Source organism: Macrosteles quadrilineatus, unplaced genomic scaffold (assembly GCF_028750875.1).
Source record: "Macrosteles quadrilineatus isolate MER2022 unplaced genomic scaffold, UCM_ALF_1.0 Scaffold_5__1_contigs__length_97177068, whole genome shotgun sequence".
Classification (NCBI taxonomy): domain Eukaryota; kingdom Metazoa; phylum Arthropoda; class Insecta; order Hemiptera; family Cicadellidae; genus Macrosteles; species Macrosteles quadrilineatus.
This window is the reverse complement of record NW_026542598.1, coordinates 24010638-24034219: the sequence shown is the minus strand read 5'-3', so window position 1 is coordinate 24034219 and position 23582 is coordinate 24010638. Positions and strand designations below refer to the sequence as shown.

Genomic DNA, 23582 nt, shown 5'->3' with positions numbered 1-23582 from the left:
TAATTTGCAACCAAAAGGTGAATGAGCGTAGCGAACGAACTTCAACCTGGAGGCAAGTTAGCGTAGCGAACGAGCTAACCTGAAGGCAAGTGAGCGCAGCGAACGAGCTCCAACCTAAAGGTGAGTGAGCGTAGCGAACGAACTTCAACCAGGACGTGATTGAGCCATGTGAATACTTATGAAGTTAAACGGGGCAAAGCCCGAGGGTACAGCTAGTACAGTATAAAAGTACCTAGTTTATATCACCGCAAAAGTTCTTTCCATGCAAATTTAATTTATAAAGATTTTTTTTTGTTATTTTTACATTAGAGAGTGTTATAAAATGTCAATTAATATTGCTTCGCTAATTTTTACCAAGTATATCCACGATCATTACTAAATATTACAAGTTTTTGATAAAGTTCATTAACAAAATCATCCTCCAGTTGCAATAGGAGTATTCCAATTACCTAATTGAAGCGTAAGATAGTAAGAGAATAGTATTAGGCCCCGGGTACGATACGAGCGGCGAGCGGCGAGCGGTGAGCGGCGAGCGGCATGAGCGGCGCCGCTCTGACATCGGGTCTCATTTGGTTGCGTGTAAATTTGTTGAGGGTGGCCACGATACGTCTGAGCGGCGAGCGGCGGTGAGCGGCACCGCTCAGCGCCGCTCATGGTTCCAAGTCAAAACCGATTTTCGCGAAAACGCCGCTCGCCGCTCAGGTGATCCATGCTTCAGTTCGGCCTAAAATGACAGGGAAACAGCAGAAAACATGCAATACGGGTCGATACGTGAGGTGCAGTCCAGGTAATGTTTGTGGAATGACCAGCAAGGAAGTTTTAAAACACTTCAGTCACCAGAAAAGTATGGAAAAAATTATGGTTAAGGTTTTTCTAAAAACTAAGTTTTTCTTTAAAGGCAAACCATTGTCAGATAGCAACCACAGTTGCAATAGGTCTTGCAGGTAAGCATAGTTTACCATTTTATACTAAACTAACTCATACAACTTGGGAAATTTCATGAGCGTTATAAAAGTGCCGCTTGTATCGTAGCCACCACCGCCGCTTACGTGCCGCTCAGGTTGCCGCTCGCCGCTTGCCGCTCACCGCTCGCCGCTCGTATCGTACCCGAGGCCTTATAAGAATAGTAAGAGAAGCGATCAGAACGTGAGGTTGTAGGGAGGGAGTAACATCGATCCAACGTGGCCCAGTCCCAGGCACGCCTGTACCCTTCTACTATCAACACTACGACGGGCATCGGGTTCAAATCTAACCATTCACCAATTGCCTAATTACATAGTAAGATAAGATATCTGAACGTGAGGTTTGGCCCAGTCCCAGGCACGCCTGTATCCTTTTACTACTAACACTACGACGGGCATCGGGTTCAAATCCATCCGATTACCAAAACCTTTAGGGAAAATGTGACCCTCTAGGCCCAGTACGAAGTAATGAGTAAAACTGCTCCGGGCTGACAAAAAATGCCTTTTAAACTACCATACCAAAGATATATATTTATAATATTCAGTGCCGATAGTTAAACGATGTTAAGTACTGTACAGCGATATTGTGTCTATATAACGGTCACCAATAACATTGCTAACCCATTTATCGGCACCATCGCTCAGTCACTAAAACCACCTGATTACGTAGAATTTAAATTTCTAGTCTGGAATAGATTTAAAACTAGGTCGCCCCTCTGAAATGTTCACTTAGGCAAAGTTATACCTTTGCTGAATTGCATCTAGTAGAGTGGTGGGATTAGAAACCCTGTGAAACCTTCTTTGTTCAAAATGGGTTTATAATATAAAAAATAATGTTAATGGATATTTAAATTTATACTGCACCGTTTTGAATCAGTAATTTCTTTGGGTAGAAGTAGATTTGTACTAGAACTAAATTTGCATACTCGTTTTTATAAATTAGTATTTATAAAAACTTCAAAACGCCACAGCGTTAAAACACAATGTAAAGTAAGACGGTACTACCTATACACCTTCGAGAACATCACTGCATAATTTATCTTCAGTGCACAATGACAATGTCGGTATTCCTCCGGTAATTTGATGACGTAGAAGAACCCCGAGATGGCACTAGCGCTGGGAGAATGCTAAAATATTCAAAGTGTAAGGCCAGCGGGGCCATGCAGTATGTATGTGGCACGAACCGTCAGCCACCGAACACGGCGCTTTACATAAAACATTTTCTTTTAGTCAAGACTGAGACGAAATTGTTTCAGGCATTTCCCAAAATGCATTTTAAATTTGCTTTGCTAAATTTAAGTACATAAGTTAGTTAATAAAACGACCTTTATCTTGTTCGGACATTTTAAAGCAAATCTGCTTGCTACAATTCTCATCTATCTTCGATTTTAAAACAATTTAAAAGTAGTGGGAATATCATTTCAGTTGCAATAACCTTTGAAACGTAATTATTACAATAGGGATTGTACTAAATCTTTAGAGAAAAGTACTACATGTTAAATCCGATTTTCCGTTAATTTATGGGGTAAAAAAAAAATCACCGTATAACGTCAAAATTTACAAAAAATAAAAAGCACCTAACCATACCCAGATACAAAATTTCTTCAACATCGGACCAAAGGATCTGCAGCTCTGTACGCATCTACACACAAAGACATCACTTCGAACCCTCGATCTCTATTACTAGACTCGAAACCCACTGGGTTCAGGGGGGCCGAAACTGATGTATCCACTCAAAACTTTAACTCGAAAGTGTTCACAAAAACGATAACAACGACAAACTTTGTAGATGGGGAGAAAGAAAAAATACACAAAAATAATCAATACGTTGATATAGCGGACACTCGTAATACTAAAACATACTGTTCAGGAAGTTATATGTAAGTCTGTTAATAATTCTCGGGGTGAATTTATACCTGGACGATTCAAAGGAAGCTTCCCTTCAGTGATGCAATGTTGATAATGTTTCAAAACAATAATACTTAACAATTACTTTACTCATGTAGCATATATCTACATGTCCATTTTTGGTAATAACCTTTCAGATCTGTAATTCAAAATCGATCCTAATTCAGTACCGTGATGAGACATTGGCCTCAAAATAAAAACCTTAATTTTTTTTCGATTGACAAATATTCATTATTACTACTTATCAAAGACACATAAAGGTTTCGCCACAAAATCCACACTTGCAAACATAGTCAACTCGGGTCCATTCGGAATATGAATCCAGAACCCTCATGGCATCGAATTACGGTATACGGGATTCGTTTACGGAAAACGTACAAATTATCGAGTGTTTTAAGTAATTGAGAGTTTGATCCAAACGGTGGTTATCTGTGTTACTCGCGGGGAGTTTATCGTTCTGTCAATCATGTTATTCAATTGGTCGGAGCCAGGGGGTGGGGAGTGCGCAGGTCTGCTGCCACTGGTGGGTGGGGGAGCTTCCCCAACAATTTGTGGCCGTGATCCACGAGAGCGTCTCACACAGACTCTCGTTGATTCGGCAACGGAGCAGTTAAATGTCGGATAACTGAAATTGATTAATTTACTCAATACAGGGAAAATCCCATGTTAACACTTAGCTCCATGAGATTTGTAGGCATAATTAAGGCAATAATATAAATATCCATTAATAAACACTAAAATGCACAAAACAGAATTTGATCACACCTAAACTAATATTTAATGGAATAATAATTACAGTATTCCATTATTATTGAATGACAATTATTTAATGAAAAAACATACATGTAGATTATACTCACTATTTCTAATAGTTAATACGGTAGTGAATTAGTAAACTTGAAATGAAATAGAACGCGACCTTCAATTTATGGTACAGCATTATTCTCCTTCACGCTGTTAATTTTGTAGTCTATTAGAAAACTATAAATCTTGTTTTGCTATTTAGCCTTAAAACTGGAAATTTTCCCTTGAGTCACTTTAAGGCAAGAATACAACTAAAAACGAAAAATAACCATATTAGTTAAGGTCTTGCCAAGTTAACCTTTCCATTAGCTATAGATATGTTTTTAGCAAATAAAAATGACCAGGGTTTGTACCGTTCCCTAAAAAACGTAAGAGACACAAATAAAAACACAACTAGGTTATTTCAGGCCTTGAACATTTGGCTTTTAATTATTAGGCATGAGAATCAATATCGTGCTCCCAAATCTGGTCATATTTAGTCATTAGATTTAAATCATTATTAGGTATTTCATACAACTGATTGAGGTAAGATTTGTCATAAAACTTAACGCAGTGCCCCTAGCGTAAACATTGCCAACTCGAGTTTAATTACAAAAAATATAAGAAACGTTGTCACTCTAAAGTATCATAGCATTGATTTGCTGATACTAAATAGTCTAATTATGAAATACTAGCTGTTGTACCCGTGCTTTGCAACGAGAAGAGAACACAAAATAGAAACCTTTTAATCTTTACATCTGTTGCATACAATAGTTACACATCCGCCAACGCTTTTAGAAACAAAATTCAACTTTTATGGCCTTAATAGAAACGTTTAAGTTATGACTTTTAAATCTGGTAAGTAGTGGATACCACCATTTTGGTTTTTATTAATTTAATTTTAAATATTGTGTAGGCTGATATGAGAAAACTGACCAAATCTTCTGATAAAACTTTGACATTCATGATTTACCTTCATCTCCCTTAATTACATATATTTTAATTTATTATTGACATTTTAAATTTCAATTTTGAAGTTGCAAAAATACTAATTATTAAATTTAAATGAATTTTTATTTATTTCACTCTTCTTTATATTGAATCACAAATCCTCCCATCTTCAGTTACTTCACTCACAAGAAACAATTGACTACAGCTTTTCCATACAGATGTGTATAAAAACACCAAGATGTGTACATACTGCACTAAAAGGCAACACTATAATTAACGTAAATGTGACGTATACTTTTATCAATGGTAAAAGATAAAGGTATTCCCAGAGAATTAAGGTGAACCCGTCTTCGTTCTGTAGAATTATTTCACAGTTTCTTGGTTCAGCGCATTTTATCTCCAGCTGTGGTATTTTACCGTGCAATTCCCGTGTCACAGTCTTCACATGAGCGCACGTGCGTGAATAAGAGGTCAGAATTTACTTTTTTATCCGGAAAACAATGTGTACCGTGTCCACTACGGTGTCAAAATCCGTAACGGTTAAAAGGTTTGAATAGTTTTATGCATATTTTACATCGGCAACAGTTTTCTTAAGTTATCATCTACTGTATAAGGAAATGTCTTACTAAAATGTGAGATTGAGATACAAAAATATATTTTCTAACATCGTCATTGAACGTGTAAATGCAATGCATTTTGATCCATATTATTTCAAGAATATTTTCCAATATATCTAAGAGAAAGATGATTACTGTTCTAGATATTTTCTGATAGACTAGTCGGTCTCGGCCAATTTCAACATCAAATAAATAAATCTCAGTTGCTTTCGAAGGGACATGTTAATTCGTTGTACTAAAAGTATTGTATTAAATGCAGTCAGTCAAACATGACCTAGCATTGATTCTGAGTCAAGCTTAATGTTACGTCATTAGGTCAAGATATTCTTTAACACATTATCCTAGAGTACAAATAAATAACAAAAACACTCTTATTTTTTAATCTCTTAGCTTATACAGGTAACTGTTTTACGCTATGAACTCTATCCAAGGAGATTGAACCCAACAAAGTATTTTCCAACTATAGAAGTCCAATTGATTGAAACACCTAGCGTATGGATAGGCCAAATAAGTAGGTACAAGAAGCAACAACGAAAGGAACCACACAATTAAAAGTATTGTCCTCGCAGGTTCAGAGCCCGCTGAGACACCAATGTGCAGTGGTACGGCAAGGAGAAAGTTGCTTCAAGGCTGCATGACAACAGGAATGTCATTCATAACTGTCAAGAGAGGAAATTGACTGTGGAAAACCATTGACTTTGAATGTTGCATTGCAAGTAAAATCTATGCACTTGTGTTGTTTCTCTGTTATTTTAGGATAGATTTTAAGTCAATTGATTGGTCATAATACCAAAAGTCTAGCAACAGTGCACGCGGTTTTTTTGTTTCCTCTATATTGTTTTTAAAATCGAAATAGACTACACCGAGCCCCCGACACTATTACCTAAACAATGTTATTTGCACATTAAATAACGTGTAATACGTTGGAAAAACTCTATGTTCGCAGTATGGCTCCCTCAATGCTAGCTCGTTTCGTCTTTAATGATACACAAAAATAACAAACAATTTTATAGCTCTACACTATCGTCCAAACTGTAATTTTTATTTACAAACATATACAGCAAAATTCATTTAAAACGTTACAATTTTACTATTTACTCTTCACCCGGATAATCGGTGTAACATAACCCACGTGTCGAGTGTTGACTGTAGTGTGATGATGAGGCGTTGGTAAACAAAAACCTCTGTTGTAATATGCTAAAGAGAGGTCGACGAGGGCTTTTGTTTTGAGGGGTGCTTGTACAAAGGAGTGCGGGGGATAGCTGATCAGGGTGGCATCCCCCTCCCCTGCGACAGCATTAATGTGATGTATGTAATCATATAATTGATATTGCGGTACGAGGTTGGGGTTCAGCAGTTGTATAATTTATATCAGTTGCAGTGTGACAAAAATTGTAACAAAAATAAAATGGATAGACTCAGATGTCGATTGTTGGGTTTTTATTTGTAATTTCTTTGCTATCACAATTCATATTTGAGTTGCGATACTCCATTGGTGTGTTTTGTCAAATCCCTTGATATTAGTTAAACTTTTTGTGACTCTGGGGTAAATAATTTTGTGCTATTGTATTTTATAATATATTCGATGTTGCTATTAAAATATACGCATCAGAAGTATAAAAGAACAATTATTTTTGGATTTGAGTATGCCTTAAACGCGTGTCCCATCTTTGATATTATTTCTTTTAGCTTAGTGACATGACCATAAAGCTCTTTTGGTTTTCCTACACTATCATTCTCATGAAAATAAACGCATCAACAACGCCCAAGACAGAACACTAATATTTGGTTTGGAATATAGTTGGGTTCTCAGCTGACATATAATATTAGTTTAGGCGATATACGAATTAGAAACGTCAAAAGAGCATTGGTATTTGGATTTTAGATACGTCACCATATAATATATTAATTGTATGATTTATTGTTATGCCACTAGTGTGATTTTTAGCAAATTTCCCTATAGGGAAGTAGCTATTACCGTAGGTCTCAGGGTAAGACCTAGACCCAGGACCGATTTAATTTTTCGTTTTGAGGTCCCCAGATGCCAAAAACACCCTCTATTCAAATCCACATATTTGAGTGTCCGTTAGGGCGATAACTCGAGCAAAAATTATCCGATTTTGATGAAATTTGTTACAAACGTGTAAACCTATGTTTACTCAAACGAGTTTGCGAACCAGCATGATCGGACTATGGGAACGGGTTTTTATGGGGGGTTGTATGGGGTAAAAATTGGTTTTTCCCATTTTTTTTACCCTAATAAATAACACAAAATTTCATAATTTCATTTCAAACCCTTTTGTAGAGCATAGAAAAATCGAATAATTTAGTATCTTGAAGCGTTGTTATGCGCCTAATAGTTACGGAGAAAATTCCAAAATTGTAAATTTAAAATTCCCATGTTATTCTTATGGAGAATAAGTAAACTGTTGTAGTTTGCTTGTTAATGGATCAAATTTTGAAAAGGAATTTATTTCATACTAAACTGTTAACATTAAAAAATACGTTTTACCCTCCCTGTTGCAACAAAGTACTCGTTAAACTGATGCTTTTTAAATGTGATATTTTCCAAGGATATAATTATGTTAGTGTGAATCCAATCAGGACAATGGAAATTAGCTTAGTCTGCAGGTTTGTTGCGGCGGGGGTATTTTGTTTTAGGCTCGTTGTACACCTACCCGGCATTCCGTTAACCCGACTTCTAGCCGGCACCGGCATGGGTGCACCTCGGCTCGTTTCACATCTACCCGGCTTCTACCCGGCATGCCGTTAACCCGACTTCTAGCCGGCACCGGCACGAGTGCACCTTTCACATTACGCCGACACCGGCACTCCGGCAGTTGTACTCCAGCTTGTGAAACTTGTGTGTCGTAGGGATGGAAATAGAACGAAATAAGAATCGTTTTTTGGAAATAGAGCAATTGTAATGTTACTTTGAAATAACCTTTATTGCAACTGTATTTATATTTGGATTTTTTTTTTAAATTAATTCTGTTTGAATTTGAGTGAAATGCAAATCAATGTTATGTAATAAAATAAAAAAATGAAAATGAAAATTGAGTAAAAATTCAGTTGAATTCAAATAATTCTGCTCTTGAACTAAATTGATAAGTAGTTCATGGTCTATTTCCGACATGACCAAAACTTTAAGAACAAATACCCAAAATTAATACAAATTAACAACAAACAACTGAACTAAAAGTACTTTTGGTGCACCCGACAGACGGCAGGTGCCGGTTGTATGTGAACAGTCACATTTGGCCGCTATACCCACTACTCCAGCCGGCCCGTTTAACCGACACCGGCAGCCGGCCTTCGCCGAGGGGGCACCCGGCATCCCTCGACTAGTACCCGGCAGCCGGGCAAGTGATTAACCGGTCACGACACATGCCGTGCATGTGTGAACGGTGCCATATACTTCTTTACCCCATTGCCGGTTAAACGACACCCGGCACCCGGCAGCCGGGTAGATGTGAAACAGGCCTCACGCCGACTGCCGACACCGGCACTCCGGCTCCGGCACCCAACAGCCGGATAGATGTGAAACAAGCCTTACTACTCTCATCAGGAACGTCAGAAAGAGAACTAATCTGTTCAATACAGTTTTAATGTTAGCTAATCGAATTCGGAATTTTCAGCAAGTTTATTTTATTTTAATGTGTCAAACTGTTTACAGTATGTATTTAGATTTTTACGGTCCAACTGGTAGCCATAATTTTAACCATGACAATTTGTAGGCACTTCTACGGAACACAAGAGTGTATTGTAAAAGATCCACCATCGATTGTTTACTAATCTATGTCTCTTGATATCGAGCTGATATTAGATCAGAAACTGTATTTGTTTCGGAATCATCATTCTGGGAAATCGGATAAATGATTGAATTAATTTCCAGCTCTTGACTGGCAAACCGTGTTAACAGTGACAGCTATTTCACTACTGTTCAGCTGAATTAACTCTCAATATAACAATGTTAGTTGATATATTTGTTGCAAGTAGACTTCGCCTCCTACGGTAAAACATTAAAGTAAGTTTGCTTCTCTCTTTTTGTAAATTAATTTAATTTTTAATTGTTCAATTTATTGTTGGTTATAACATCAGGACAGATCGATGATGTACCTATAACATAGACTTCATATTTTGCCTTAATAATATTGAAGTTATGTTACTTTTTGCTCGCAGGTTCAACGTACAATTTCAACTCGGGCTAAAAAAAATACTTTTCCTGCAGTCACCTGACGAAATGGGCTTCCTTGCACTGATTTGGCGCACTCTTTTGAATTTTCCGCACTCTTGTTTTGCCACACACCAGCATTCCAACCAAACAACACGCTTGGAAATAGGTTGGCAAACCTAAAGATACTACGACTACGATCAGCTGGTCCAGCGTTTACCAATAATTTCCTCCAACGCTTAGGTTAATTGGTCGATACAGTAGTAAATAAAGCAGCTGTAGACATTTTTTTGTTGGTGTTTATTTACATTGTGACAGTTTTTTTAGTTATTTAGGTGAGTAAGAGGGTTATGTTTAATTAAAAGTAGCAAAAGATCTGTAGAAGTTTGCTTGTAACTTTCTGTGATATTTTTGCTACGAGATATAAGCAAACGAGCTTGAATAAAAATATACAGAAAAGTAGGGGTTTTAAAGAAGGTAGGTCTACACATGTAAGTTGACCTTTTCAAATTGAATCATATAGTAGCAGTATTTTTAAATACGCACCAGGGCCACTTACATGTTAGATGGATGTTAAATATTTTATCCACAAATTCAAAAGAGCCGCATTATTCTCTTTCGCATCTTCTTCCCGTTGTGAAGCACGGACATAGACACTTGTATTGAATTATTTTTATAGTATAATATCAATGTTAACTCTTACTTCTTTATAATATAACATAAAGCTATAAAGAGCCCGATCGGGTTGAGGGAACTGCAATCATAAACAACGGGATTAAAGTAGGTTAAGGTTCGAGTAAGATAATGCTAATCCGGAACACAGACGTTCAAGTACTTTATCCACATTCTGTATAAAAGTGTGTGATAAGGAGATAAGAGCTCTGCTAGTCGGTGTAATCTGGTTCAAATGCGTTATCGTGGGGATTTCAAACGTCAAAATAGGTTGATTGGCGGAATTTTAATCTATGTAAAAAAAATTCCTCGGCGTAACTGAAAACTGACTACATAATTAAAATTGGTCTCCGGGTGAACCGTTGGAAAACCAAGAGTGCTGGTTCGCGGAGATCTTGCTGGTTCGTGAACGCATTCAAGTTTATACCAAGCCCTATACCTTCAAGCCATATTTCATACAAATTGGACCAAAATTACTCGAGGTATCGCGTTCAGGGATAAATGTATACATAAACATTTATACGAATGGTTTTTTGCCTCTGTGGACATCAAAAAAAAAAAAAAAAAAAATTGGTCCCAGGTCTAGGTCTTACCGGGCCCTAAAGCCACTTCCCTATTGGGGAATTTGGTAAAAAAATTTTTTACAAAATAATACATTTCATTGGCTTTAAAATTAATTATTGTAAACTAAGGTTTGTCGTGTGATATTATAACAAATATCAATCTATAAGATAAACTGTAGTGACTGTAGCAATTATTATATAGGTCAAACATCTCGAAGTTTTAAAACAAGATTCAAAGAACATCTACAAGCATTGAAATCAAAAAATCAAACATCAATGAAGTAGAACTTCGCCGACCATATAATGAACACAGACCACAGTTATAAAAACATGAAAGAAAATCTAACAATTTTAGAATATGAAAAAGAACGTGAGAAACTTAATGTAAAAGAAGAGCTAAATATTTATATACATAACAAAAAGGACCCCAACAACATACTTAACACAATGATTCCAAAATTAAACCAACCTATCTACGATAAAATTGAAAAACTAAGGAAAGAAAGAAAAACATTCATATAGTATAATGAAAAAAAATTAATACAAAAATGTATTAAGATTTAGTTAACATATTTTATATTTTATTATTTTTACATATGATTATATTTTTAATTTTGTTAGTTTAAAGAATGAGGTTATGGTAAATATGACTTGACAATGGACTTAGTCTCCGAAACATGTCATGAAAAATAAAATAATTACTAAAAGGGTACTTTGTTAAATATGCTTTTGATTTTTATTATATTAGTAGCCCTAAACATGCAAGACAATAACAATTATAGGAAATATCAATCAAAATAGGAAAAGAGAACTCTATATAATTTACCTAAACAAAAAAATAGTCAACAAAACGCAAAGATCCGTTTCCATTCATTAAACAAATATTCAAAAAAGGTTCATGTTTTGAAACAGAATGGAAAGTGCACTTAAAGTATGTTTTGAATTCAACACAAATTTTCCCTTGTCGACACCGGTGGAATTTATAGACTAAACTGTACACTTATTCAATACGGAGTAAGTTGTTACTAAAACACAATTTGTTTTTATATGGAACCACTGTTTTTTTCATCGTCAATTTAATCGTAAAATCAATCCATAACAATTGAAACTCTAGTGTGCAACACTTGAAGGCCAAGTATAAGATTACATCTACAAAGCCACACAAGATTAATACTTAGAATTATGAATCTTGATTCTCCATCAATAGTTGTTATTTCCCTATGCATGCTACAACCACAGACGAATCAATTTTTAGTTTATTTCCCAAACATGAAAAGGGTATGACTGTGATGAATTCAGAGAGAATTGTGCATTGTGCAATATAAATATTGTATTACTTATTTGGTTAATTATTGTAAACTATTGCTCTTGGTTTTCCGAAAATTATGTGACATGTTTAATACAAGAGTGGAAAATTGTTTTGGGAGTCAAAAATACATTTGTAATGTCAAAAGTTCAAAAAACACAATTCTGGAACAAATTAAGGTTTCTAAATATTTAGGATATTTTATATCAAAAGGTATGCTTATAGAAACTACAGAATGAGGACGTTTTGGATTAACTTTGTGCAGAAATTGTCTTTTGTTATTTGGGTCAAGACAAACATAAAACAATGTACGATATAGCGCTAGTTAGATTGAAAATAGGCCTACTTAGTTTTCTGCTACTAAACAAATATAAACGTTAAAACTGATATTATGATGTATAGTTTCTGTATCAAAATCATATATGATTTCGTAGGTTTTACCTCCGACCGTTTCTTAAAGTAGCCGTTTTAGTTCAGTTCTTAGAATTGAAAAGTTTCTCATAACAGCATTGTTTACTATTACTTACATTACAGCAGAGTTTTTCATAACAACACGGGTAACGGACCAATGAGGTTCAAGGAGTATTTCTTGAAAATACTCATTAAAGGCAGCCGACAATTGTCTCAAAATAAAAGTATGTGAAAATTTCCGTTTTCAATGTAGACAATAGACATAAGTAAACATAAAAAGGGGGATTCTCAATTTTTTTTCTGGCAATTTTAGGCTGTGTTTTGTTTTGTGTTTTATTAAGTATTTTCAAGAAATGCATAATATTACATTGTACTGTAGGAAATTTTATTATCTTTCGGAATATTACCTTCCACTTTGGTCGATTTCCTCACCATTTAAAAGTTATTTGCAAAAACGACAAGCAACCCCCGAATTTCTAGTGATGAAAAAAGTTGGAGATTACTTTTTAACTTTGTAAAATTAAATCTACAGTTCTACTGGATCGATTTGTTAAATATCGTGTCTTTGGAAGACATACACCCTTTGAGTTGCTTTTTTATTTTATGAGTATTTTATATCGGTAAGTTTAATGATATAAAAGTTATAACGCGTAAGAACCCTGCTATTCATTTTGAAACACCTGGTATATGTACGAGTGTTAGTACTCGTATTAATGAGTATTATGTTGTCAGTATTGAGTAGTACTGACCTGTGCGTCTCCACATTAAGTGTGTTCGAGTCGGGGACGAGCCGTCCAATGATAACTCCACATTTCACATCTGAAACAGACATCGAACCAGTGAACACTCAAGAATCCACTTCAAAATATAAAGCTATATTAATTCCCTTTAACCATGCTTCAACTAGTTGAGGGAGTGAAAAATGTTAATGTTTAACATAGAAAACAGATTTTGTCTAAAAAACAAGTATTTGTAACCCGGTTTGCATTTATTAAGGATGTAACTCTTTTTGTTTCTTACAGATAAGCTAGAAGCATTTTCTTAGTTAACCTGTATGTTATTAGTCCCTTTCGAGTTACTAATTTAATCTCTGTGTTGAAATTCTTAAGATTGTCTAACTAAATTCTGTACAGGAATCGTTTATCGACCAATTAAACATTGTTAGACAAGCGTTTGAACTTAAACACATCTGATTGTAAACAAATAAAATCTCATAAACGGTTAGGTTAGGTTAAATTCAAACGTACCATTTTTTATCCTCATTATCGTTGTTGCTTTGTTAAAAAAATTTACAAATTTGTGGGTCAAAGATAAATTTAAAGAAATTATGCGATCTTAAACTAGACGTCATACAACCACTAATAAATTTAAAATCGAGAACTTGTGAGAAAAATCATAAATGTATCCAATTGGTCTTTTAAAAATACTTGTACACATCTGTACAATACGATTACTCTGCCATGTAAGAAAACTCCACCAGATGTCAATCAGTTTTCTTCTCTTGAGTGAAACGCAAGGAAAATCACCGATTGGGGGGTTGATGTGGGAGGGGGGGGGGCTCGAAAACAATCGGAAAGGGGCTTTTGTACGCCGAGCATGTTAAGAGGCATGTGCAAACAGCTCTCAGCTAGATTTGTAACTGCACTCCATGTCTGGCTGGAAATAATGCTTCAACTCTGAATGTGAGTACCGTGATTAGAAAAAAATAATAATACTAAATATTGTAGAGCAAAAAGTGATGAATTATATTGGTAATATATGGTATTATCATTGTTAATGCATTATTGATGGCGATTATTTTTTTTAATGTGAAAAAACTGTGACCATGAACAAATTTGTTACAACTAACATTGCCCTTCTATTCATACTTAAAGCAAAAAATCAATACTATGCAACCATATGTCATCATAGTCTCCTTCAAAAACCTTCCATGTTTCAATGAGAAAACCAATTCGCATTTTATCATGAAACGATCATATTGGTTCGTTTATTGTCAAATTTTTGCAAATTATATAGCCAGCATACAAGTATATTAATTGACCTACACTTAATAGAGGTTCACCACAAAAAATTTCATATTTCTATTATGTTTTATGAGATTTTCAAATTTGAGGTGTCATTACGTTTGTATTATTATTTCCAATAAAATTATACTTTGTTTTTAAGAGTAACGTTTTATTCATGCAAATTTTTAAAGTTTTTAGCGCCATAGTTATTGATAAAAATGTCATGTAAAAAAATACAAAAGCACGGCTCTGTGAGTAACAGTTGACGATTTAAATGAGATATTTATATTGATCAACCCTAAAATAATACCATAAAAGGTTGGCAAAGAGTTACGTAACACCCTGTAGAATAAAACTAACAAATAAAGAAAATGAAAAAAGGGTAATTCCATTTTTAAATGGTAGGATAATTGTAAACAATCCGCCATTGTTTGGAAGTTAACTGTGACAAAATAAAACGTTCGCAAATGTTAATTTCCGTCATATAGATTCCAGCACGAGGCGCCCGAAGCTTGTTTGCACCCTCATCTCCCGGTCTATTAACATGCTAATTCCTGTAGATTCTATCTGTTGGAAATTAAAAACAATTTGTTCGTTTTTTCTTACAGTCATACTTCGTTTACTCAGCAGCCCTCCATTTCTAGCGACGACCTGTGGCTTACGTTGGCTGCTTTTGTCACTTAAAATTCGGATACGTAAACAATTGGAAGTGGATTAGCAGTATAAGCAACCCTATTACTACAGTAGGATTGCAACATGAACAACATTTGGATTAGGCTGTGATACTGTTACTATATTTGCGTATTTTAACCCAAATATGAGTAAACGATGAGTGTAGAATGAAGTGAGGTAATCTGTTTAGCTTTGTAACTGATTAAGATCAGCTGTTTTTACTAGCCATTTTAAAGACCAGTGATCAGGGACAGCTGGGTTCAGTTTCAAACTTCCAAAAAGCTACTGATTTTTCCAGGATCGATCCGGCATCATCTGATTGAGGCGAGCACTATAACCACTCAGCTAACCAGCCAGTCAATCTATCAACTGATTTTGATACTGTGAGGGAGCTGCAAATCCTGTAAAATCTGAATATTTGTGTTTCATGTACGGTAACGCATATTACTGCATTGTGCCCATAACAAGTGTACTTTATTATACAGCTAACGTTACTCTTTCAACTACATCCCAAACTCTTTGTTGGGGATATTTAGTCCTTTCTCTTTTGTTATAGTGTCGAAATACAAAACTGTAGTTTAAAATGTCGTTCTATTTATCGGTCATAAGCATAGTCGGTGTAAATACGTGTAAGAAACGCACCCAAAGCGTTGCCAATATAAAAATACATTGAAATAATCATGATCTATTAGTATAATAACCCAATAAGGTGAACTCAAACGGTGGCATCGTTCTGTAATCAGCTACTAGGTCACGAATTGTGGACATTAGGGATGCACTGTGGATGCCACCCCGCACTAGTGAGTATTACGACTATCCGCAGTACTATCATGATAATCAGACCAATTCGTTAATTACAATGCTAAAATGTGGTTCGGATTCCACTAAAAACTGTAGGTAACTTAGTTGCCATTGGCTGTATGGGCTAATTAAAAGCTGTGTCTAAGAAACATGACGGCCTTAGTCACTAACAAGACTACAAGATCGCATCACTCATCCTACACTCATATCCAACCATACTTGGCTTAAAATACCTAAATTCGCATGATCGCCATTTCAAAGTAAAGTATTGTATAACTTTAAATAATACAGACCTCTGATACTATAATTAAATCCTAATCTTGTTTTGGTTTGCAGTGCAAGGTGGGAGTGTGTAAATGCATCAATGTCGATCAATTGCTCCTCTTTTATTCTAGGATGAATTTTGTAGTATTTTGTATTTTTTCAATTTGCATGATACTCGACTGTTTATTTTTCAGTTTGGTCGCAACAATTAATGAAATCGAAACACCACCAATGCAACATCTATAGCAACCATTGTATCATAACTATCTACACAATCGTGGTGTTTTTAGCATTGTCACACACGTATGCAGATTTACAGCGCTGATACAAACGTCAAACAATAACAGCTGATGACCTTGACACCAGCTGATTATTTTTGGGAACCAAGGACTAACTACTGAACTCAGTGTATGTTTGGAAAACTACAATTTCGGTTTTTGTTCGTCGGGTGTCTAACGGGAAAATATCGCATGGAGTATGAACTCGTTTTGGAATTAATACGAATATGATTTACTTACATTTATTTCCAATAAAAATTATTATTAACTTGCAGTTATTTTATAATGGTTAGTAACTTAGCTTGATTTTTTTAAATGGCCAATTTGATTGTATAAATGAACTGTTTTTTACTTACTTTAAATATGTTTTCATCAATCAATTACGCGTTCTAACCACTAGCGTTAGATAGTTATCTACAGCCCCACTCGGCTTGTTAACGCAATTTGCTCCCCATGTATTTCTTATGGGAGTTAAATTTGAGTTTTTCTTTTCCTAGTTCGTTTGGATCTTCTACCCGACCGATTTTCCTGATTGAGGTCTGAAATTGAAGATGTGTACGTACAGATTTCACACCAAGCATCGGCAAATATTTATCTACTGTATTACTCGACCAAAAAACATACATTTGATTCATTTTCGGATTCTTACTTCAATTTAAGATGTATTTCACCAGTTATAATTTTTAATCTTATATATCTTGGTCTAAGAACCTTCAGTTAAATACCGGCTTTAATTTAAGGTATTATTTATTCAAATCGTACGAGTTTCAAGCAAACGCAAGGCGAACAACCAACATGAAAATAATTTTGTATAAGGTGTTTCTGTAATTAAAAATAAATAACTCCAGTAGGTAGCCTATTATTTACCTTTTTTATATGTGTTAGACTCTAAATAATCAGTAAAATATAGGCTTTAATTTGAGCTATTGATAGTTTGAATCTCTTAAGTTCTAGATACTGTATTACTCAATCAAAAATCATAAAAATTTGATTTTTTCTCGAAAATGAAACTTATTTTAACGCTGCGGGGCAGCATGGGTCCTCTCTCTAGTATTAGCAAAGTTATACACGCAAAAACAACGCATTTTGTAGTGTTGTGCCAGATGTCCAAGAGATACATAATGCGTATACCTTATTTTGTCTAATAAATACGAACTCTATTGTATAAGGTGAACACACAATTGACAATCACATTTTATTTTCGAAAATTTGTAATAGGACTATGTAAAAAAATATGAATTAGGAGTGTGACAAGAAAAACAAACTATATTCTCCGAATATAAATTAAGTTTTTTTTAACGCCAACATCGCACACAAAACATAAAATCGCGCGATTTATCTTAACCACCCACATGCAACAATTTTCGACCACAAAAACATCTATCCGGAGAAAATTGTTAAAAAGGTAGCCTACTATGCAAATATTGTTATAAAACCAGGAGTATAACTTAAACATGCTTAAACACATGAAATCTGAAAATATGAATGAATTTTTACTAACGTCGACATAATACACCAAACATACAACATAAAATCTGGCAATTAATCTTAACAACCCAAATCCATAACACGCGAACTGGAATGACGATCTGGAGTTGAACTTTGGTATCATAAATGTGTTTTGTGTACCTGAAGTGGTGGGGGGGGGGGAGTTGTCGTAAGAGGGGGGGGGGGGCGCAATGCAGCACGCATGGAATTGCAAATTCCCAATTACCTGAGCCTTACATCCAGGTCACGACAGCCAAGGGCTTAAACAACGATCAGATGATTTTTATTTGGTACTTACTTCTGCTTAAATTGTAATTTTAGTCCTTGCAACCTTTTAGGAATGTTAAAAAAATATGGGAACAAATTAATTCCTAATCGGAAATGAGTTTTGTCTTAACGTCCAATGCGGATAGTCTTAAGAAACTCAATGTCCATGGATCTTATAGACTTAAGTATTGTATCAATAACAATAGCCTACGTTTTTATATTAGTAGATCTTTTATTTTTTTTCAAAAACAATTTTTGTGTCTGTGGGTGAGACAAAGCAAACGAGCTTAACCAACATAGACAATTTATATCAGTTATTTACTTCTACTGAAACAATATAATTGTACATTTTAATTCTTCCCCTTGCACCTTCTAATATTTAGTGAAAATTAACAACAACAATTTTGGTCATGTTTAAATTTAAACCATAGAACTATTATATTTAGGTATTACTATTAACCATCCGCTTTTGTTTATAAGTAGATATTTTATATTTAAATCAGTTTTTAATTTCTGATTTTCTCAGGATTAAGCCCGTGACCACCTGTGTATCAGGGACAGGCACTAATTGCGCCAACTGGCCTGAGTCAGGTAGTCAGGATATTCCTGAATTGCGCCAACTTCTCCAAAGAGCGATAAGTTCATTAACGGGGTCGCAAGTCCTCGTTGACTGTATAATTGGTTAGGTTAGGTCAAGTTAGGTTTAGGTTAGGTAGGTTAGGTTAAGTTTGGTTGGGTAAGGTTAGGATGACACTTAAACAAGGTTATTCCTTCTGCCATCAAGTCACCCATACCTGGCTTGGGCTTGGCGCAACTATGGAATATTTTTGGGACCCTTAGGCTACGGCCACACGGGCGTTTTTTCACGCAAGAACGCAGCGTTAAAAAACGCGAGAAATATGGGCAGCATTAAATGTAATGAGGTATGCCACACGGAGTGTGTTTTCACGCAGATTCGACGCGTCTTCAAAATCGACCGCCGCGGGCCTGCAGAAGAATGGACTGGGGTGAATTTTTGAAGCTTGTTTTCACGCTCTGTCCCTGGCCACGCGGGCGGGAGCAACACGCAGCTTTGATCAAGTCGTTCTAGCAAGTTAAAATAAAGATAAATGTAACTATTTTTTCCAGGATAGCGTAAAATATTTTTGGGTCTAGCCAATTACACAGTAGGATCTTAAACATATGTCGACCTTACTGGACCACTTAATAATTTGTTACTAAAAGGAAAGGCATTTAGTTGGACTAAAAAATGTAAAGATGCATTTATGTAGTAGAATATTCAATGATCTGATGAAAATCTTGTCATAAAAATATTTATATTATATTTATTTTTTTAAACTAAATGACAAAAAATGAGAATTTTAGTGTTGTTTTCGTATAGAAATTAATATAATACCATTCATATTTCTTGTTCACTAGTCAGAAACAAGGTTACTATTCCGGTCATGAGGAAGATATACAACATAATTACGTGAATTCGTCAATCAACTGCGTGTTCCCACTGGATTCTGCCGCTCCTGGACTTCAACCGGCGTGAGAATAAGCTACATTTTACTGCGTGAAAAAAACGCACGTGTGGCTTACAACAGCGGGAATTCAAGCAGCGTGAAAATAAGCTACATTTTACCGCGTGAAAAACGCCCGTGTGGCCGTAGCCTTAGAGGGCTTGGCGTAGTTACGGAACTCTTTGACGCAATTGATAGACCGTCGTGTATTAGGTGAGCTTTGTAACCACAGAATATTGCTCCTCTTATCTCCTTTGTGTGAAAAATCCTCTTAGCTGATCCCATGAAAATAAATAATAAACTATTGTAGATTGTTCAGCATTTCCTGTCACACACACATACACACACATGCGACGTGGTGTATTACCCATTCCATATTCCACAAGTGGGACACGACTAACATGTGTATTTGCCTGTTTCGTATTCATTTACATGTAGTCACGCCATTATGTTCCATGGGAATTTACTTAACTATTAGTTCATAAAGGGAAATATATAAATATTAGACAATAGGTGTCGCCAGTGCTATTATATTTCATCACAAGGGCCTAAAGAGAATGTTTTTCGACGCGAGCTCTTATTTAACACAGCTATGGCCAAACATATATTTGGGCTATGAACTGTATTTAAAAAAATAATTAAATAACTATCTTGATCTAACCTGGTTGATCTGGTGGTTTGTGTGTATAAAACAAGTTATCTTTTGACCCGAAACAATTTTGTGTTGAATCTGTGAGGGTGAATTGTAAATTTAATAATATCTACTTAGACGTTTCATATACTAATTCTTAAACATATTATACAATATATTACGGTATGATGACGGTTAGTCGAACAATTTACAGGAAATAGTCAAGAAATATGAAAAAATATTAATAACAATACTTGTTTTGCCTTACCAACCTTTAAGCCACTGTTTTAAAGTGAACTGAATGCAGAGAAACACTAATATACTTCGGTAAAAAATTACACGTCAAATAACGAAACTCTTTTACATTAACTACAACAATGGAATAGTATTTCATGTCGTTACTGGTTACAATAATCAGCTGATTCGTAGAGTCGTAGAGAGGGACAGATAATCAGCTGTTAAAGTTTAAATACTCGTTTGATTATTGTTTAGGCTTATTTAATCCCCAAAATTTAGAAAGCAAAACATTTTCTACATTTAACTAACATTGATGCATCATTTATTGTAATAGTTAATAGGTTTATTGTAATAGTTAATTCGATAAAAAGTATATTTTTTCAAAAAAACGAAAATGAAGGTATCGAAATTTTGGTTTCATGTTTGACGTAGTTCGACACTTGGAAAGGCTCGACAGCTGCCAAAACATGAAAATTGAGTCGGTGTTTTAAGTTTTTAGGTTGCTCCTTTCCACTTTACGGCGTGCACCCAGCGTACCAGAACAACTCTGGTTGTACAACAAGTACAACAATATACTTTGACTGCATATGTTTTCTTCGTGGATGGAAACAATATAGATTTATTGTACTATCTTGTTGATCGATTCCCAACCGATTTTGAATGATTTTAGTAGTTGAGTAACAAATAAATAAACAAAATTAGTAGTTCAGTAAATACATGGCCAAAACTAATAGTGTCATTATTAGTAACATAATAATTTAAACTATTGCATACTCTGTGTAGCACGGCGCTGGACGCAATATAGATACAGGGTGTGCTGCGGGCATTGCAGCTACATCTCTCGCGGTTGTATTAGTTACATGACAGTTAGTAACATAATAATTTAAACTATTGTATACTCTGTGTAGCACGGCGCTGGACGCAATATAGATACAGGGTGTGCTGCGGGCATTGCAGCTACATCTCTCGCGGTTGTATTAGTTACATGACAGTTAGTAACATAATAATTTAAACTATTGTATACTCTGTGTAGCACGGCGCTGGACGCAATATAGATACAGGGTGTGCTGCGGGCATTGCAGCTACATCTCTCGCGGTTGTATTAGTTACATGACAGTTAGTAACATAATAATTTAAACTGTTGTATACTCTGTGTAGCACGGCGCTGGACGCAATATAGATACAGGGTGTGCTGCGGGCATTGCAGCTACATCTCTCGCGGTTGTAATAGTTACATGTCAGTTAGTAACATATAATAATTTAAACTATTGTATACTCTGTGTAGCACGGCGCTGGACGCAATATAGATACAGGGTGTGCTGCGGGTATTGCAGCTACATCTCTCGCGGTTGTAGTAGTTACATGACAGTTAGTAACATATAATAATTTAAACTATTGTATACTCTATATAGCACGGCGTTGGACGCAATATAGATACAGGGTGTGCTGCGGGCGTTGCAGCTACATCTCTCGCGGTTGTAATAGTTACATGACAGTTAGTAACATATAATAATTTAAACTATTGTATACTCTGTGTAGCACGGCGCTGGACGCAATATAGATACAGGGTGTGCTGCGGGCATTGCAGCTACATCTCTCGCGGTTGTAGTAGTTACATGACAGTTAGTAACATATAATAATTTAAACTATTGTATACTCTGTGTAGCACGGCGCTGGACGCAATATAGATACAGGGTGTGCTGCGGGCATTGCAGCTACATCTCTCGCGGTTGTAGTAGTTACATGACAGTTAGTAACATATAATAATTTAAACTATTGTATACTCTGTGTAGCACGGCGCTGGACGCAATATAGATACAGGGTGTGCTGCGGGCATTGCAGCTACATCTCTCGCGGTTGTAGTAGTTACATGACAGTTAGTAACATATAATAGTTTAAACTATTGTATACTCTATGTAGCACGGCGCTGGACGCAATATAGATACAGAGTGTGCTGCGGACATTGCAGCTACATCTCTCGCGGTTGTAATAGTTACATGACAGTTAGTAACATATAATAATTTAAACTATTGTATACTCTGTGTAGCACGGCGCTGGACGCAATATAGATACAGGGTGTGCTGCGGGCATTGCAGCTACATCTCTCGCGGTTGTAATAGTTGCATGACAGTTAGTAACACATAATAATTTAAACTATTGTATACTCTATGTAGCACGGCGCTGGACGCAATATAGATACAGGGTGTGCTGCGGGCATTGCAGCTACATATCTCGCGGTTGTAGTAGTTACATGACAGTTAGTAACATATAATAATTTAAACTATTGTATACTCTATGTAGCACGGCGCTTGACGCAATATAGATACAGGGTGTGCTGTGGGCATTGCAGCTACATATCTCACGGTTGTAATAGTTACATGACAGTTAGTAACATATAATAATTTAAACTATTGTATACTCTATGTAGCACGGCGCTGGACGCAATATAGATACAGGGTGTGCTGCGGGCATTGCAGCTACATCTCTCGCGGTTTTAATAGTTACATGACAGTTAGTAACATATAATAATTTAAACTATTGTATACTCTGTGTAGCACGGCGCTGGACGCAATATAGATACAGGGTGTGCTGCGGGCATTGCAGCTACATCTCTCGCGGTTGTAATAGTTACATGACAGTTAGTAACATATAATAATTTAAACTATTGTATACTCTGTGTAGCACGGCGCTGGACGCAATATAGATACAGGGTGTGCTGCGGGCATTGCAGCTACATCTCTCGCGGTTGTAGTAGTTACATGACAGTTAGTAACATATAATAATTTAAACTATTGTATACTCTGTGTAGCACGGCGCTGGACGCAATATAGATACAGGGTGTGCTGCGGGCATTGCAGCTACATCTCTCGCGGTTGTATTAGTTACATGACAGTTAGTAACATATAATAATTTAAACTATTGTATACTCTGTGTAGCACGGCACTGGACGCAATATAGATACAGGGTGTGCTGCGGGCATTGCAGCTACATCTCTCGCGGTTGTAGTAGTTACATGACAGTTAGTAACATATAATAATTTAAACTATTGTATACTCTGTGTAGCACGGCGCTGGACGCAATATAGA

At 35.8% G+C, this 23582-nt stretch overlaps 1 protein-coding gene across 14 annotated transcripts in view; it reads right to left on the bottom strand.

Moving 5' to 3' along the window:
• The window catches only part of LOC128994165 (glucose transporter type 1-like), an 87011-nt gene that overhangs the window by 61534 nt on the left and 1895 nt on the right, over positions 1-23582 (bottom strand). For all 14 annotated transcript variants that reach the window (XM_054418503.1, XM_054418506.1, XM_054418496.1 and 11 more), the window contains exon 2: positions 13097-13166. The gene's annotated coding sequence lies outside the window, so the exon portion shown is untranslated. The remainder of the gene's footprint in view (positions 1-13096; positions 13167-23582) is intronic.